The 6,940-nt window shown below is 43.1% G+C and overlaps 1 protein-coding gene across 3 annotated transcripts in view; it reads left to right on the plus strand.

Moving 5' to 3' along the window:
• Nucleotides 1-6,546, plus strand: part of LOC105999993 (cytidine monophosphate-N-acetylneuraminic acid hydroxylase) — a 123,117-nt gene extending 116,571 nt beyond the window's left edge. For all 3 annotated transcript variants that reach the window (XM_013035176.1, XM_013035175.1, XM_013035177.1), the window contains one exon: nt 6,535-6,546. The gene's annotated coding sequence lies outside the window, so the exon portion shown is untranslated. The remainder of the gene's footprint in view (nt 1-6,534) is intronic.
• The last annotated feature ends 394 nt before the right edge of the window (nt 6,547-6,940 follow it).

Genomic DNA, 6,940 nt, shown 5'->3' on the forward strand with positions numbered 1-6,940 from the left:
AGAAAGAAAGAAAGAAAGAAAGAAAGAAAGAAAGAAAGAAAGAAAGAAAGAAAGAAAGAAAGAAAGAAAGAAAGAAAGAAAGAAAGAAAGAAAGAAAAAGGAACATCCTAGGAGAATAAAGACCATAGAAGCAGATTAATAGCTAACAATTAAGCACTGGCTATTCAGCAGGCAACGTTTCACATGGATGAACCCCCTGGTTCATACCCCATGGCATAGAAACTAGAGTGACTCTTGCCCAAGGTACAGGACACTCAAGCCTGAAGTGGTTTCACAAATCACTCAAGATCACACACCCTGAAAAAGTTCAGACAGGAGTCAGTCCTCTGGCTGATCCCCAAAACTCAGGGTACCCACAAGGCTACAAGGCCAGAGGAATAGATGTGTGCATTGGAAACCAAGGTTAGACTTTGTGGCTTCTGAGAGTAATGGAAGGCTGGGAGACCTGTTCAGATTGCTGCCCGAATTCTAGTGGGGGAGGGTGGCTACCATCCTGCTGCGTCCTATCCCAAATCCCCCTCCCCAGTTTTATTTATCTACTTTGGAATGGTGTTGTATTTTCATTATCCATTCTCATTTATCTACTGCTGGATTGGTATTTAGGTTTCCATCATGTATCCTGCACCTCTGTTGTAATCACTTATTAGTTCTAGAAAGTTCTTTTGTTGTTGGTGGTGGTGGTCATGGGACTTGACCTCAGGGCCTGGGTGCTGTCCCTGAGCTCTTCTGCTCAAGGCTAGTGCTCCACCATTTGGAATCACAGCACTTCTACTTTTCTGGTGGTCAATTGGAGATAAGAGTCTCACAGACTTTGCTGCCCCGGGCTGGCTTCCACCATCAATCTTCAGAGCTCAGCCTCCTGAGTAGCCAGGATGACAGGCATGAGCCACCATCACCTGACCAAATATAAATATTTTTAACCCTATTTTTTTCTGATAAAATCAACACCTTAGCAGAAGATGCCTTCTTGTGAAAGAAGTCAGATTATGGTTTTGTCGATATCATTGCCATAGTTAGCAAAGCTCTGGTACAAACATAGTCACTCCTCCTGGCACCATAGTAGAGGTCCCCAATTCATCGGAGCAGCCTTTCTCCCAGAGCCTGATACATTCAGACGAACTCCTTTCAGTGCACACTCCAGGGAACGATCATCAAGCTGATGGTGCAGGCATCCTTGTTTACCTGTAATAAATGCTACGCTCCTCTGGCTAATTTATGTAAAAGAAGGAGTTATTAGCAGCTCTTTGGTAATGATTTGGATATGGTTTGAATATATTAAAGTTTCTTTCCCACTCCAAGATATTTTTTAAAAATGGAAACTCAATCTATGGTGTTTAGAAGTGAGGCTTTGGGAAGTGATTACAATTAGATAAGGTAAGGGGTTGGAGCCCAAGGTTAAATACCTATGCCTTTATAGAGGCCAGAGAGAGATGGAGAAACATATACACTCTTTGTCTCTTCCCCATGTGATAACTCTGTGCTACTTTGGATCTCTCTAGCAATAAAGCATCACTCAATCCAAGCCCTTCACTTTGGAATACCATCATGAATCAAACTTAGCTTCCTGTCTTTATAAAGTTTCCAGCTTTGGGAATTCTGTAACAGAAATGGACTAATACATTATTAAAATCACGGGGAAGGCTGAAGGTATCCTATGTAGATCCAAAGTTATGAAAATAACTTTCCTTCTAAGAGATTGTTGCCTAAAAGCCCCAGAAGCAGTACGCCTGTACTACAATAAGAAAGCTGCTGAGCCTGCACCCTGGCCCTGCCCTGCTGCTGTGTCCACCATGCATGTCAAGAAGGCCAACAACTGGCCGTGCTCACTTGCCCCTTCTAAGACTCCCATCTCCATGCTCATCTGGCAGATACTGGATTGTTGCAAGGTAAATCTCAGTCACAAGAACACAGAGAAGCCACATTTTGATAGGCCAAACTGGGAGTCTTTATTGGAAAGCTGGTGACTGCTGGTGGACTCTTGTCACAAAGACCTATAGCCCCTCAAATATACTTAATACTGTCAGAAAACTGGGCCATTTGAGCAGGAGAAGAAAGAAAGAACAGAAAAATAATACCAACACACCAGATCAACCCAACTAGAGAGCTGAAGTGGGATGCCATGATGATCAGAGGCGAGCCAGACAGAATACACAGGAACATGAGGCATGGCATAATGGCACCTGAGCTGGTCTGCGCCTAAATAGTGTCAGGTCAGACGGCAGAGTCACAGGGAGCTTGAGAGTTCATGACCCAAGACTGGCAGGTCCAGTAGCCTATTCTCCAAGTCCCCGTACCTGCCTCTAGGAATTCAGGCATGCCCATCAGCTGGGAGGGAGGACTTCCCTGCCTCCACCATGGCGACAAGATGGCAATTAAACCTAATACCCTATCATCTACCACGTGGCCAAGATGGCAGCTGTAGATCCAGTATCCCCATTCAAGGTGACAGGAGGAGCTCTTGCTGCACGGAGGCTGCAGAAGGATCTTTCCCAATGACAGAGCAAGAAGACACACCAGAAGAAGGGAGGGCATTGAGGAAATGAATCTGCTGTTCTATCTGTCCATCTCCAGATGATCTACAGCCTCTATATTAGAAAAAAGTCTGGGATAACTGGAAAGGACTGTCAGCAAGGAAAACAAACTTAGCAACCAGTAGTGTCCAGGCAAAAAAGTTGTCCTGGTGAGTGAAATCTCTAGTCCTCTCAACCTAAAAATGAACAGAGAGAAACTTTGGGCCTGTCAGAACTTGATGTAGAGAAATTTCCAGGATGTCAGACTTTCAACAATAAAACTGGGAACCGCTCACACACACCAGCATGAATTCGTTATCCTGACCTAATGCCATTGCCATCAGCCAACCAGCTCTCTTCATCAGGATTCTATTTTCACAAAGCAAATTTCAGATAATATATCTTTTCCAAGTAAGTGTGGAGATAAGATCCTAGAAACAACTTAGCATCAAGTCTTGCATGAAGTAAGAACTCAACAAACATTTCTCGTTTTAAATTTTGAAAGTTTTACTTTCAAATATGTGGACCTGAAGGTGTCTTTTTTTTTCTTGGCAATTTTTCTTCCTCTTTACACATCATCATATCTCCCTTTTGATGTGTATACATCTGGTACATTCTTGAGATTTTGCTTACTGTAAGGTAGTTCCCAGAGACTTGGTGCCTTGGTTCATAGCCATGTTCTGCACATCAACACTATATAAGTGACAAGCTCACTCCTGCCCTCTCCAAAGCAGAGGCCCATGGAGTCAACAGAGAAAACTGACCTTGTCCTTGTCTGCTATGACAAGCAAGGCACCTGTAATTCCATTGGTGTCATTTGGTCCTTGTTTTCAGAATCAGTTGTGCTAAAACTTAAAGGTTTCTGGATCCTTAGTTCCAGAACAAAATAACATTTTGTAATGAGATTTCATAGTGACTGTTAATATTGAGGTCTCATCAGACAGATCTTGGGGAGCCAAATCAACAAATTCCCAAGCCTGGGCTCTGATATACCACTGTCTATTTCTCTGGGCTTTGTCTGGGTCTCGAACTTCTGAGGCTCAATCTTGATGCATGGGCATTGGATTTTATTTTGGAATTAATATGTACTTCTGAGATGTTTTATGGGTTGGCTGTATGTATAGGGTCAGATCTATGAATTTCAAAAGACCACCTTGGCTGCAAACACAAGAATAGATTGGAGTGCATGGCAAAAATGGAACATGAGAACAGGCATCAAATTGGAGGCTGACAAGGTAGTTCAGTGATACAGGGGATGGTAATTTGGCTCAGGATTTGCAACTGTGGACAGCTAGAGAGAACTGCTGGGCAGTAATTAGGAGGGAGAAGCAGCAGGACCAGTTGTTCACTTGACTGTGGAACCAGCGGAGGTGGGCTGCAGGGAGATGGCATGATCACTGAGACAAGGAACGCTGGAGAAGTCAGTTTGGGTGGAAGAAGAGAAGGAAGGAGTTGAAGAGCAGTAAAGAACAGCACCAGATTAAAAGAAAACATTATAAGCACACATTGAACTCTCTTATTCACCTCCTGGCTTCTTCCATGGTCCAACCCCACCCACATTGTGCATTTCTGCTCCACCAAAACCATCTTCCAAAAATGCCCTAGGCCTTAAAAAAAAAACCAATGTGAAATATTAGCTAAGCCATCATGGAGAGAACATTATATTGAGATTTGGGAATAGAGAGGGGTGAGACCTGGCAGTGTGAATTTGGATGTATTTCCTAATCTCTCAAGTGTCAGGTTCATTTTCTAAAATGAAACATTTGGACATGATGCTGTCTATAGTCATTTTCTATTAACTGTCCAAGTTTCTCATTTTTTTATTATTCAATAATTGTCTTTGTCAAAGCTACATAGTACCTATTTTTAAATAAAAGGGTACTGCCAAATTTAAGAGGCACTTACTATGTGGACAGGATATTCAGAGTTCCTCCATTAAAAAATGGGCATGGGAGTTATGTTCTATGAATTATAAGTTCTGTGACTTATATAAGTTCTAAGAATGAACATATAATGTGCTGTATGAGATCATTATGTCTTAGAAGAACTACTCTTTTTTATTATTATGTTTAAGTAGTTGTATAAACGAGTTTCAAACCAACGTGTTGATTTATCAGTACAAGGCCTCTTGATTACTTCTTCCATCTTTCTCCCTTATCTTTCCCAACCTTTCCCATCCACTCTAGCCACCTGGTTCCACTTTCAAATATGTGTGAATATTTTGACTGTTTTTACCCATTCTCCCTCTCTTCATTTGTCTGGAGGAAAACTACTCTTTAACCCCCACTTTTTTTTAAGTAAAAAATGTGATTGCTAATAAATTGGCGACAATGAGGAAATGAAATGAAATCATGTATCTAAACAAATATGGGAACACCTAGCCCCTTTCTTCCTAAGTACTTGGGTAGCTAATTGGATCACTATGACCAGCACCTGTGTCCCAATCCTTACAATTTCCAGAGGAACATCTGAGTTCCTCTGTTGTTTTTGTAGATATTGGTAACAGGAGAGGCTCTGTGATATCGTTTTCCTTCGGGTATTTGATAAGCATTTATTTTGCAATAATTCTAAGTTTTCTAACATGCCTTGCCAGCAAGTACAGTTCTCCACTGAGTAATTAAAGGCCTATCTCTCCCCACACTGGTTTTCAAGTTGAAACACTCTTGCTGGTGTTCTTTCTCCTGAGTCCAACATCTAACTTCCATTTACTGAGAATGAGTTGGAAGAGAGAAAGAAAAAGATCACATAAGTATAGAGTTATTTTTCCACCCATATTGTTTTTGTAACACATCACTCCTAGCAGAGTCTGTGTGTTTCCACCACAAAATTCTGCCACTTATGCAAATGTAATAGCATTATAGGCCCAAACGAGAGTAAAAGTTGACATTCATCCTACTCTTAACATAGATGAAAATTACTCTTGTGAGTATCACACTGCACAAGACAATTTATTACTTAATGAAAGAGAACATAAAGCAGAGTCGTTTACAAAAGGGACTGCATGATTCACCCTGGCAGAGGCGGTATCATGTGACCGGAACAACAGCCCAAGAGGAAGGTGGGACACTTGGACCTAGGCATCTTGGCAATAACAAGGAAACTGTCACTATTCATATTTAAATTCACAAGAGAAGAAGAAAAGCAACCTTTTTTTGTCTTTGTTGTGTTTATACATTGGGCGCTCACTCATCTTACTTGCTTATAGCTGGCACTCCACCACTTGACCCATGCCTCCAGCCTAGATTTTTTCTTTTTTTTATTGCCAAGGTGATGTACAGAGGGGTTACAGTTATATAATTAAGGTCATAAGTATATTTCTTGTTAAACTTGTTAGCCCTTCCCTCATATTTCTCCTACTTTCCCTCCCCACCCCCCAGCCTAGATTTTTTTTTTCCAGCCTAGATTTTTGCTAGTCAATTAGAGAAGGAATCTCATGGATTTCACGGGCCAGGCTGACTACAAATCACAATCCTCCAGGTCTCAGCCTCCTGAGCAGCTAGGATTATAGGCATGAGCCACCAGTGCTCAGCAAATGCAAACTTTTCCATGTCCTCTCCTTTAGCTCTGACTGTACTGGCCGACGCCCCAGCGTTCAGTTGTTCTCACTCATCTTGTACATCAGGACGGCGAGTGACAGGTCATTCATGCAATGGAGACTTCAGAGAGTATGTGGTTTAAAGAAGAAGAAAGAGAGTCTGATATTAATTTAAAAACAAAACAAGGTTGACTTTGTGTGCAGTACACTAGTGGCTTGTGGCTGTGATCCTAGCTACTCAGGAGGCTGAGCTGCAGGATCAGAGTTCTAAGCAGTCCATGAGACTCATTACCAATTAGCCACCAAAAACCCAGAAGTAGAGCTGCAACTCAAGTGATAGAGAGCCAGCCTTGAGTGATAAAGCTCTGGGACAGTACCCTGAGCTATGGGACAGGCCCTGAGTTCAAGCCCCAATACTAGCACGTGCATGTGCGCGCGCGCGCGCACACACACACACACACACACAGTATTTATTGTTCACTTCCCAAGTGCTAGACATGATGATAAGCTCTATGGACTCAGCAGTAAATAAATGTCAGATGTGAGGGGTGTCGCTCCGCTGGGGCTCCAGCAGCGCTGGCCTGAGAGCCTGGCAACCGAGCCCTACTCCCCATCTAGATTGCAGCGGGATTCCCATTTCAGGCCATTCCTGAGCCAGGGCTGCAGAGACACCTGCCCTGGGCAGCCACTGCGGGGCTCCTCTGACACGCGGGCAGACACAGGAGCCCGGTGATCTTCTCTGCTGGAATATATTACCTCCCCGTCAAGTTCATGCATAAAACATTGCACAGGCGGCCAGAAAGTCTGGGCCTGGGCAGCTCAGCGTGGCAGCTGCCTTGCAGCCAGGCAGGAGTTAGGGGAAGGAAAAGCAAGGCCGAGCTGCAAGATAAACCTC

Source organism: Dipodomys ordii, unplaced genomic scaffold (assembly GCF_000151885.1).
Source record: "Dipodomys ordii isolate 6190 unplaced genomic scaffold, Dord_2.0 Scaffold206, whole genome shotgun sequence".
In the NCBI taxonomy this organism is placed as follows: Eukaryota; Metazoa; Chordata; class Mammalia; order Rodentia; family Heteromyidae; genus Dipodomys; species Dipodomys ordii.